Source organism: Erithacus rubecula (assembly GCF_903797595.1).
Source record: "Erithacus rubecula genome assembly, chromosome: 9".
Lineage (NCBI taxonomy): Eukaryota > Metazoa > Chordata > Aves > Passeriformes > Muscicapidae > Erithacus > Erithacus rubecula.
In genome coordinates, this window is record NC_136660.1 from 17,484,704 (window position 1) to 17,497,096 (window position 12,393).

General features: G+C 41.7%; 1 protein-coding gene across 5 annotated transcripts in view; it reads left to right on the forward strand.

The window, feature by feature from the left end:
• The first annotated feature begins 8,045 nt into the window (after positions 1-8,045).
• The window catches only part of MAPK8 (mitogen-activated protein kinase 8), a 40,208-nt gene continuing 35,860 nt past the window's right edge, over positions 8,046-12,393 (forward strand). For 3 of the 5 annotated variants that reach the window (XM_079312862.1, XM_079312860.1, XM_079312863.1), the window contains exon 1: positions 8,048-8,157. The gene's annotated coding sequence lies outside the window, so the exon portion shown is untranslated. Of the gene's footprint in view, positions 8,158-12,393 lie in introns of all 5 variants that reach the window. The other 2 variants (XM_079312864.1, XM_079312861.1) reach the window with 2 other exon arrangements.

Sequence of the window (12,393 nt, forward strand, 5' to 3'; positions counted from 1 at the left end):
ACTTTTTATAAATTCTGGCTGGGTCCAAAAGGCATAAATCTGATCTGACAGGCAGTCTGACAGGACTGCAGGCGGGAATAAAACTAGATAGAAAGGTGGCACATCTGAGATGTCCCAAACAGAACATGCTGGATTTGGCAAACCAACATTTATTGATAAACCTTACCAACTCTGCAAAAGAAACTATTCTGTGATCAACAGACTGATACTACTCTTCCTTTTTTGGATTTTGGATCCAGATACCAACGGATCAGCCGAAAGGGTATTAATGAAAAAAAAAATAAATCTGAGCAATGATGCAGCTTAGGAAGCATTTTGCTTGTTGTCCAATACTGTCACACTAGCAGGACAAAAGCAGCACAGAAGTTTGTGACTGCACCTTGCCCAGGTAGTGAGTGGGGAGGAGATAAGAAGTTATTTTTAGTGGTGCATTTGTAGCTAGCAGATTTGATGTAAGTAAGTGTGTGTATAATGCCGTTTGCAGAGTTAACAGGGTGTGTGGCTTGTTGAATCATTTTGCTAGAAATAATGTGTTGTGTGAACATGCTCCTGTTAAAGCAGGTAGAAATGCTGATTTGATTAACTAATCAAAGTTCCTAAAGACTTTATGTTCTACTGCTTTAAGAAAAGACTTGATGATTCTTCTCATGAAAACATGCACTTGCAAGCCTGTGGTAGTTTTATTGGTGTAAGCAGCAGTTCCAGATTTGTAAGATCAAATTCTCACCCATGATTCCTTCATTATTCTAAATAGTAATTGAAAGCAACCATCTTAGAAAATCACTCACTACCTACTGATTTGAACCAAAGCAGTATTTCAGACTCATAAACTCAAAATATACAGAATGAGAGCTTCATTTGAATTCCTTGTGTTCATCTATTATGTACAGGTGACATGTATGTAATTGCAGTAAAGTTTATGTAACTAGATCACTATGAAAGAAGGTTAACAAGATGAAAGACTATTTATCCCAGTGAAGGAACTGCTGGATGGAGGCTTAGAATCTCCCTTATGTCCCTTCCAGCTTTCTGAGAACCGGCAATGGCTAGAATCCAATTATTCTCTGACATTAATGCCTTTTTATCCCACAGAAGCTGAAGTGTGGGAAGCTCTTAAAGTTTACATAAAGGTGAAGATTGCTATTTACTTCTTGGTTGATGGTGGTACAAGCAAGCTGCCAAAACTACAACCACAGCTCAGACCTGTGGTTTCTGTTAAACAGAGACTTCTAGTGCTTCTGTTAAGTTTCAAATAGTTTTAGCTTGGAGTCCCACGGAGTGGATTATAGCTTGAGCTTTCAGAAAAATAATCCCCCTGTTTGGTTTGGATATTTTCAAGTCATGCAACAGGACCTAACCACTTCTGATAGTGCACTTCCATGCATCCTCCTTATGTCTACTAGATGTGCAAATTAAAGTTTAATTTCCAGCATGGTTTCTAAGCAGATTGGAATTGGTCCAGTCATCTATATTTAGCTTAGCAAAGTAATACAGGGAGGTGAGCCTATGCTCTTGTTCTGGTCTTTGCTGTCAGGGGTGTTTCACAGAAATGTCTTTGGGGGATCACATCTAAATTGTGTAGGCCAAAGATCAGTTTAAAAGAAAAAAAAAAAAATGCAAGAACCAGTATATGAACAGGCTGTTTCCCTTTAAGAAATAATTCCTAAGGTAATATAAAAAATACCACTAAACTGTGAGTGGAGGTGTATTGGAGTTTGTTCCTGAGTTTGTGTTTGAAGAGTGCAGGAAGGCAGCATAACTCTTATTGCCACTCAAGACATTAACCAGTTTTTCTTAAGAAAATAGCTGGCAAAGCCTGGCTCAAACCTCTGGGAGTTTCTAAGTCTTTAGAAAGTTCTATGAATGGATGAGACCCAATGAAAATACCACTTTTAGTTCAGTATGTCTAATTTGCCTTTGCTTCTTACATTGCTTTTGAGATGTAGTGTAAAAAATGTTATTGAACAAGTAGCTCCCTCTTTGTGACACCTGATAACAGCTCTGCTGACCCCAGAAATGATTCAATGGGAGGCAGTATTCCTATGACACATCCTCCAATGCATCCATCTAGGATACAAGAAGAGAGGCTGTGAAGTCATTACTTTTTAATGCCAAAGGCTCTCAGACTGCAATGGAACCACTTTCTAAATTACAAAGGTAAGTTTAGGTCATTAATCTGAGGAAAGACTGAAGCTTTGGAGGTTTCTGGGATATGGTTGGAACTCAATGTATATACTCGATTCATAGTTTCATGAAAAATAGCCATTTTACTCAGCAAGGACATGAATGCTGGTTGTAAAGGGAAAAAACCAAAAATCTTCTTTTCTCTCTTTTGCAATAGAGATTTTCTATTATGCTTTTTGTCACCACAATGAAACCTGTGTACATTAACATATACTTGTGTATATCAGAATAACACTTAAATTACAGAGTGAAAATAATTTTTCTTTACAATAGCTGAAGTGATCAAAATATATCTTCATTTCAAAATCCTAGAATGAGAGTGCATAAGTTGTCCCAGGGTACTGTTCCATAAGGCAGAGATGTGTGCAGGCACCAAACCAACATAGAGAGGTACAGTTTCACCCACAGGGGGTCATTTGCTATTGAAGTTATCCTCTTTATTCTGCCTAATGTGGTTCACTGAGTGCTTAGTAAGGTTTTGTGCTGTATAGACTTAACACACACCATTAAGTATCTTCAAAATGCTTTGGTAACATCATAAGATATACCAAGTCAAAAGAGATGAAGTTGTCTGTGTTCTTCTACTTATCATTTTGCTCACTGTCACTTGTTTTTCAACTCCTTTCTGAAGTTATCAGGTTTTGTATTGGATTCATTATATGCAATGCTAGATTCACCTAGCATTTAGACAGGGTGTAAGATTATTGGTGTTGGCCAATTTTATTTTCCAGCTCTTTTCAGACATAATGTAAAATACATTATCTAACCTAGAATTGGTGTTTGTACTTAGGAGTTGAAATTTAAAAGCTTTGACAAGAATTGGTGCATTCCTGAGAAATCTTTTTTTCTTTTCTTTTTTTTAGCCAGAAGGGGCAAGGTCAGGGATGAAAAACACTGAATGCTGGTTGGAGAGACCTTTACAGAATGTTTGCCTTTAGTATCCCCTGTTCAGTGCCAAAGTCATCAATGGTGATGTTCTGCATAAGGTCACTAAAATTTGGTCAACTTCAGATGGTCTCATGTAGCAGAAACCATGAAGAGAGAATGGTTTTCCAATTATGGTCACTTTGTAATAATAAGGAGGAAAAAGCTGATATAAAATTCTCTATATGCTTGTTCTGAATCCTGAAAATTCCCTTTGCTCTGGAATTATTCTTAGAAAACCAAATACTAGGTTTTCTTTGATAAGGGTGCATGAATTGATGCCAGTATGTAATTTAGAAAGGTAATGTCAAATCTCAAGAACTTCTCTTGAATTTGCCGCTGAAATTTTTCTATTAAATAGTAGTATAAATAAAGAACACCTTATGCTGTGTTAATATCAGAAATATGAGGTATTTGAGTAGATAAACACTGTTTTCAACAGTTAACCCACACATCCCTCCACCAACAATTTCCATATTGGCTGAGTATGTCTAACGATTGCACAATTGTAACAATTCATTTAAATTGTCTGTACATGGAATCATGGCAGCTCGGGAAGAACTGTTCAGGAAAAACAAAGAAGGGGTTAATAGCATTAATGATATTGGAGAGAACAAAGTTTCTTGACTAGATGTGCAGAAATGTCTGAGCTTCAGTATCAGCCATGAGTGTGGCCTCACCTCCCGGCTCTGGTCTGTAACCTGTCGCAGGCTGCCCCATGGTGGCTGCTTGCCTCCTCTTACATTTGCTCAAGCAAGTGCTCCATTCAGCTTGGGTACTACTAAACAAAAATATTTGCTACAGTTCATCATTATTTGCTAATAGTCAGGATTCAAGTGTATGATTGCATCTTGCAGCTACTGTCTGTTTCTAGTTCCATTTAAAGAGGGAATACATGATGTGATAGTGCTTTGCAAGACAGAATTAATTTTAAAAATCTAGCTGTTACAATGTTTCTTTTATTAGATAATTTTTGATATTAAAAGGAAACATTTTAACATCAGCTGTATTCATCAGCAGTGATCTTTTGTACACCTTTCTAGGCTTTAATATGTCTACTAATTTGTGTTAGCAAATTTCCATTTCACTTTCTTATGTGAAATGCAGCTTCTTTGCCACAACCGATGGTGAAACAAAATATTTCAGAAAGATATTATTACCAAAAATGATTTATTTATTTCTATTTGTATTACTTTCAGAATTTTCTAAAAACTCTAATACTCGGTATTGTCTTTCCACATCAATCTAGCTTCCTCAGCAAACAATATTTATCAGTCTGTGTGCACAAGAGGATATGGATGTTGATCTTGGCTGTGGCTTCTCCAGCCCAAGTTGGAAAAACTGGGCTCCTGAGTACCCTCAATTCACACTGATCTCTTCTTAATGAAATGGCTCTTTCAAACCTTCCCTTTGACCTAGAGGACAGATGGAAAAACTTGCTTGTGCTCCAGAGTCCCTTAATGCTGCTCCCAGGGCCCTGTAATGCCTCTCCATACTCAGACTGTTCCTGGTGGTACCCGAGATGCCCAGATGAGAATCAGCACAGCTAAGAGCCAGTGGGCAGTGCAAGGCTTGGCAGTGTCCAGTGGCATTCCTGGGAAGCAGCACTCCCCCCTGGAGAGTGTGTCAGGTCAGCCAGGGAGTGGCTCAGTGCCTCTCGAGAGTCATGACTGCTGTCCCCGTCATTCTCCTGGGAGCACTGCTGCACCCAGCTCCAGCCCTCTCCTGATGTGACAAGGTCTTTCCTCCTCACTCTGCACAGCAGTGAAGAGGTTCTGCAAGGACACATGCCTAGGGTATCTTGTTTCTATTTTCAGCTTGTCTAAAAGTGGCTATTGACATAATCAGGCATTTACTTGCAAAATAGCTATTGTGGTTTAATGCACCTTGTGTCTGTTCACTACAGTCCCCCTCAGCTGAGTTACTATGTGTATTATGCTAATCCATTTTGGTGCAAAAATAAATCACTGTTCTTTAATATGGATGCTTTGTGAACAAATATGACTGCTCTTTCTATCCTCTGACCCGTTATTTTATGTTAAAGAAAAATCTCATTTTCTGACATTTTGATTTTTGTACATCAAAATATGTGTCAGACTTTCAGATCTATTTCCTCGTCTTCAAATATTTCAGTCTGAATCTTTTGCTTTGCAGCTTATAAACATCAATATGCCAAAACTTTGTTTACTTCCCCGAGTATGGTAAGTGACAAGTCAATGAAAATATTAATATATTAAAAATATGAAATTACATTTTGGATGTAATTTCATGACTGCTGAATCCAAACAATTTAATGCTCATAAACCTACTTGTATATCAGTGCAGGGGAGAGAGAAAGTTTGCAGTATTTTGATATAATTCAGATTTTACTGACACTTTTAAAATCCAAATATTTGTTAAACACTCAAGAACTGCTTATTTAAAAGCAGCAGTCCAAATCCAAGACTACTGCTACATAAACACTGCAACTGAGGAGGTAAGAGAATGATTAACTATTACATGTAAACAGAGGTTGATTTTCATGCTCCACATTGTTCACTGATTTAATTTTGGAGTTTCTATTACTAAATAAACCTGCTCATCAGATTCTTCTCATATATAAAACTTCATATTTATTTTGATAAGGAAGATTTAGTTTGTGAGGCTGGTGATTCTCAATATTTTTCCAAAAAGACCCTTACCACCTTTCAGCTTTTCTCACTGTTTACTATGCACCTTGTCAAACCCATCACCAAAAATCCTGTCAAGTTTATGTCTTTCTGTGGCCTCAGCAGGGCCAGTCCTTGCTGGAAAGACCGGCCCCTGCAGACAGCCACATTTCTTTCCACAGTCTTCTCTCTTTATATTGTTCTCCAAAACTTTTTCCTCTTTCTGCTACTGATTCCCTATGAAAAAATATGAACCTTCTGTCTGTATGTTCTGCCCAAATGAATCCATACTCCTGCTCTTTAATTATCCTTCTAATCTGTTGAGGAGTCCAGAGAAAAATGGTGGCTTTGTTGCAGCCTGTTTCAATACACCAGCTTACTTTCATGATTTTCAGGAATTTAGTTTTGTATTTTCTTGGATATCAGCCAAGACAAGCCAGAAAACGGTTTCTACCCAGACATGTGTCATAAAGGAGTGCAGCTATAATGTTTATAAGAAACTACTTCTTCAGTGCTTGCAAACAATACTATAGTGATGCTCCATGACATTCTCAAAGTTTCATTGCCTTAGATAGGGATTTGTTTTGAAAATTGATTATACACACAATCAAAGGAACTTTTTGTTCTTGAAGACAATGACTCTCCCAAAAACACTTGGAGTAACATCACTTCTGTAGGGCCATAGGACTTGTTGCAAATAACTGAGCTGGCAGAACACGATGCCACCTCACCTGTTTCTTACTGTGCAGAGACCAGAGGTTAACACTGGATGTCTATGTGCCAACACAAATAAACATCTGAAGGTGCCATGACCTCAATCAGCCCCAATCACCAATATGTTTTAATTACCTGGCCAGGATGAAGATGACCTATCCAGACTAAGTTTTGCCTGCTGTGTAATTTGGGCATTTATATTGCTCCTTGTGCCTTCTGAGCTTTGCTGTTGGCATATGTGAACATGGAAGGGAATGCTATATCTGGGTCTGCTCTAACACATTGCAGTAAGAGAAAGCCTCAGAGCTAAAAGGTGGTTAATTCTGTTTGGGGAAATGAGCAGAGGCAATGTGGGAGATGTGTCTTAGAGCCCAGAGCCACCTAAGGACTGGTGATGGAGTCTGATCAATAGTTGGGTTTTTTTTGGGTTTTTTTTTTTGTAGATATAAAGGAAGCATCATTTGTGAAAATCTGTAAAAGAACCACTTTAACATATGGAAAGAAATTGCTCAAATTAAATGAGAATTTTAAGGGCAGCATGTAGTGGTCTCAACAAAATGGGCATATGAGTGGTATATGGACAGAATTATGGAGGTGAGACTTTTAACACCAAGATAGTGGGAAAAATAGAATATTCTATAGCACTGTCTTTAGCATGTAAAAGTGTATGCTTATTAAAGAGGGATAAAAGCTTTATAGATTGGCATCTTCAAAAATGTGACCCAGGCCACATGCTTGACAGTGAATTAAATGTGAAATATCCATTTTCACAGTACTCTGTACCTGTCAGATTTTATGTATTTTTAAATACTGCTCATAGGGCCATTTTTGCAATAAAAATATGCAAAGGCTTGCTGCAGTGGCCCCCTTTTGTCTCTAAGCAGGATCTTCCTGAAGAAAAGAAAAAGAAAAAAAAAAAAAAAAAAGAAAAACAGAAAGAAAAATTCCTACAATAATATACAAGGAAAATATTTGAAGTCTAAGGAGAGAGTACTCATGTCAGGTGCCAGGAACCAAAGGCAATGGTAGTGAAAAACTCAAAGAGCTACTAAAGATGTAGATGAAAAACTGCACCAAAACAGACAGAGAGCAATAAAACGTTGCAGCCCTGCAGATGCCCAATAACGAGATGAAGCAGTGCCGTGCCAGGCATGCAGCGGGAATCTGGAGCTGCCGGGCAGGGAAAGATGTCTGGGAGCAGCAGCGATGCCAGGCTGCGAGCGGGGTGCCAGGGCAAAGGCCTGGAAACAGGCAAATATTTCATGAAAGCCCCAGCAGGAAGAGAGGTCTGGCTGCCGGGCGTAATCCAGGAAAGGAACTGCTCCAGGGGAAAGCGCGGAGGCGGCGGAGCGATGCTGGTTCGCAGCAGGGATGCGCGGGCCGGGGCACCAGAGCCGCGGGGGCAGGAGGAGCCGGGCGGGCCGGGGCGGCGGGGGCAGGAGGAGCCGGGCGGGCCGGGGCGGATGGGGCAGGAGGAGCCGGGCGGGCCGGGGCGGCGGGGGCAGGAGGAGCCGGGCGGGCCGGAGGCGGGCCCGGGCCCCGGAGCGGGGCAGCGCCGAGCCGGGCGGGCGGGGCGAGCGCAGGGGCGGTGCAGCCGCAGCCGCAGCCGCGGCGGGCGGAGCGCGGTGCGTGTGCGCGGCCCGGGCCCGGCTCATTACTCAGCGGCCGAGGCCGGAGGCGGTGGTCGGTGAGCGGTGCCGGGCCCGCAGCCCCGGGAGCGGCGGAGGGGAGCGGGGCGCGGGGCGGGGCGGGCGGGAGCCAGGGAGAGCGGCGGGGCCGAGCGGGCCGGGCCGGGCGGTTTTGTTTACGTTTCCACGGGCGGGGAGGCAGCCGCGGCCGCGGTGCCCTTGCCCGGGGGCGGGCGGCGGTGCGCGGCGCTCCGGCCCGGGGAGCTGCCTGCCCGCTCGGGGCTGGGGCTGGGGTCGGCAGCGTGCGGCGGGTAATGGCGGGGGCTCTTTGTTGGTGTGGCAGGAGGGGCAGCGGGCTCGGCGCGGCTCCTCCTCCTCCTGCCGGCGGCGGGGGCACCGGGCAGGCCGGGCTGGCCGCTCCGGCCGCGGGGAGCCAGCCGGGTGGGGGGAATGCAGCCCTCCCTGGGCGGCTGCCGTCACCTTGCTCTTAAAAATGCCTCTTAAAGCAAGAAGTACTGCTCTGGGATAAGGTAACTGCCCTAAATGCAAGGGCTGGGGGGTGACCGGCCGTGTCTTTGATTCTTTTGCCTTTTAATTCTTAAATTTCTTTCAAACGGAGTGAGCTGTCTCTTTGCAGAATTTCTTTTGCTTTTGATTTCTGTGTCGTTACATCCAGTTTTCCTTCCAAAGACTATTTCTTTATGCCTTTCTGCCTGGAGCAGTTCTGTCAGTGAAGTTTGACCTGAGCTCCTTTAATAAGCTACAAAAACAAATTCCTTCATTATTTGTTCCACTCCCCAGCTACAATGATGGTTTTGCACGTGTGGTGCGGTTTAGAATCTCACTGTTGTACAGAACATGCTTGCTGAAGGCATTCAGGCAATTGTCAAATGCTCCACGCTCTGGCCTATCTGATAATACAAACACAAAGGGTGTTATGCTTGTTCGGGGATTGAAAGTATTACTTGCCCTAGGACATGTGCATGTAGAATTGTGCAAGCTTACTCCTTGCAGCTGGGTTGTACTTACAGGTGTGGAGACACAACCAGTGATGGTGTTGCAGGTGATGTGAGACCTGGTCCCAGTTCTGGAGGTGCCAACAAATGCAATTCCGGGGCAGAGTAGAACTGATGAGCTTCAGTACATGGCTGTGAATATACCTGTGTATTAGATAACTTGGAAATGGTTTAAACTGTAATATGAAATGAATCTGGGCCAAACTTATTTAAGGGTGCTGTCAAAGTGATTTCACTGACTTACTTGAGTGTTCCTCATATATAATGGAGTTACTGATTCTTTAAATAGTAGCTAGTAAAAATGTTGAATTTCAAATAGTCGCCTGCTTTGATCGCAGTCTCTGGGCACAGCCATCTTCCTTTTTCCCCCCCACTTGATTGGAAGATTTGTAGCACAGGCTAGTTTGATAGTAGGATACCTAACGTGGGATGCCAGGGCAGGGACCAGACACATTGCAGGCTGCCTGCAGATCTTGAAGGTTTTCAAGGCCAGCCGGGCAAAAGTGTGATAGGAGAAGAGAGAGAAGTATCTGCTAAACCAAGACTATTTCAGAGTTGCAGAGGATATACACTGAAACAAGGAATTTTGATGTCTTCCACTGCAAAAGTTCCCAAGGTTTTTGGACCACTGGCTTGTATAATCATTCAGAGTGATCTCGTGGGTCACTTCATGGAGACTTCTAAATCAGAAATATTAATAAGGTGATCTAAGAGGGTTCCAGGTCCTGTAGTTTTTGGTCTGTGTGTGCTCTGCAGAAATAGAGTTGCCTTTTGTGTGTGGTTTTTGTATTTTTACTTTTAACCCTGCTCTTTAAGGATCAAGGTTCTTGATGGCTTATTAGGTGTGCAGCTGCAACCTTCTTTGCAGATGCTTTAGGTAGAATTGTTATGCAAACATTAAGGAATAAATGTTTCAAGATGGTAGCAACTATATTTATTTTCTGCCTGTTATTTACCTGAAATGGCTCTTTACTGTATATGTGTTTTGGTTTCTTTTTCATCCTTTCTCAGCTGCCTAAATTATTTGTATGCCTATTGTTTAAGGGAAACTACACGTTTAGCTCCTCATTTCTGAGGATTAATCCAGCATTGTGGACAAATACAAATGTCCTTCTTAATGATCTCCCACAAAGTATGGTGTGCTGTTTCTTAACCTTCATTTCTCACCCTCCCAATACCTCCCTTTGGCAAAAAAAGTGCTCTGTATGTATAGAGTTTTACTGTATTTGTTATTTGCAATATATATAGTGTTTCACTTAGGAAATAACACCAATCTTGTTTTGAACCTGTTTGTTGTTTGGTTTTTTTAAAGAAATAAAGGCTAAACTATTATTGCTGTAAATGCTTCCTTTAAAAAAACCCTTAGTCTTTAATTAAAAACCTGCAGAAGCAGGTTTCCATTTATGTTAAAGAAAGATCTCGTGGGTTTAAAAGCTCTTTAAAAATCCAGTTGAGGCTACTTACGTTGCTTGTCTGCTGTGAAGTTCACCAGTTTTGCCATGGCTTCTGAAATACTTTTTTAAGGTATTCTTGTGTGGGAAGAGATAAGGATCTTGATATGCCAAGCTTATAATTAACAGCAACACATTTCTCCTTAACTTTAAATGATATTTTCTTTTAAGGTATTAAGGACTAATTCTTGATTCTTTTCCTGTTCAAACTGTTTGCCTGTAAGATTGATACTAAAATTGTTTTTGCCCATATTGTCATTTTTTATTGTTGGATAAATGCTGCTTGATATGTGAACAGATGGGATGCTTATTAATCATTCTTAGCTGAATATTGCAGACTAATGGTAAAATGAGGACTGACAGAAAAATGTACTTCAGCTCAATGGTCAGTTGTGTTGCAAACAAAGCAAATACTGTGTGTACACTTAAAATAAACCAAAAGGGCAAACATTGATTGTACAGTGTTACTGGACAGCCTGTTTGCTGTAATTACTGATTTTTGAGTATTAAAGAAAAAACAGACAAGCACACAAGTCTGACAATCTTCCATTACTTTATTGATGCGATACCAAGTATTTTGGATACTATATCTATAATATTATATATATATATTAAAAGTGTGCAGGAAAAATTCTTAACACAGAATTTATTCTTCTATCAACTATGGTTAAAGTGTCCCATTCATTGAATGGATACAGACTACAAACATTTACCTTTCCCCTCGTCTGCTGAACAAAAGTTGAAATGTCTTAAGTCTGGTGTTTCAGTTTTTGAGAAATAAAAATGATGAACAGTGGGTATCTCGTTTCCTCACTGGAATCTCAAAAGTCATAGAAATGCCCAGGTGTATGAAACAGAACTGATTCTGCAGCTGTTGGTTGCTGGCAGAGGAGGAGCTGGGGCTCTGCTGAGCACTGTGCCCCTGTAATCCTGCAGGGTAATTATTGCCTGGCCTGCAGGTACTGGAGGGAGCTGTTCAGCTGTGAGAGTGCCCTGCAGAGCTGCTGGGATCACACACTCCTGCACTGTGTGACACAGACAGCAATCCAGCTCTGGCTTCTGCAGGTGGGCAGGGCTCGAATACCTGAGGGTGCACAAGGGACTGGCTTGGCAGCCCCAGGAAGAGCAGGCTGAGGGAGAACATAATTGTTGCATTTAACCAGCTTTAAGCAAGGGGTTATAGAGGTGATGGAGCTACTTGCCTCTCCGATTGAGTCAACAAGTGGAAGTTTCAGTAGGTCATGAGGGAATTAATGTCTTGGTGTAGCTGTCACCCCTTCTTATGGACCAAGAGTCCAGAAGGGCCGAGGAATCTTCATCCATAGAGACTTTAGACTCAAAAAGCTCCAGAGCAGCCTAAGAATACAGATTTGAAGTTCTACTTGTTTTGTAGATGATCTACAGAGGTTACTTCCTAGCCATATTATAATTCTACTGTTTATAGATTTTAAAAATTCTGTCTCCAAATAGCTTGAGAAAGCTGGCAGAACAAAAGCATGGTGATTTAGGTAAACCAGGCTGGTCAGAACTATTAGAAGTTGTGAAAGGAAATGTAAGGAAATGTGATAAACATCTTAGTTCAAGTCTGCTGGTAAGCCAGAAGTGCTTCCAGGCCAAGGAAAAAAAAAAGGGTTATGCTACCTGTCATGCTTGTGATCACTGTGATGAGCTTAGAAACCCATCTCTAAAGAAACAGCTGGCAGTCAACAGCCTGGTAGCAGCTGAAGTTAGTCCAGGTCTTGCTTTCTGTATTGGAGGAACAAGTTGGCAGCTGCTGCTGCAGGGCTTTGATCTGCCAGCTGGGTGATGGTTCCTTATGCTTAGCTGC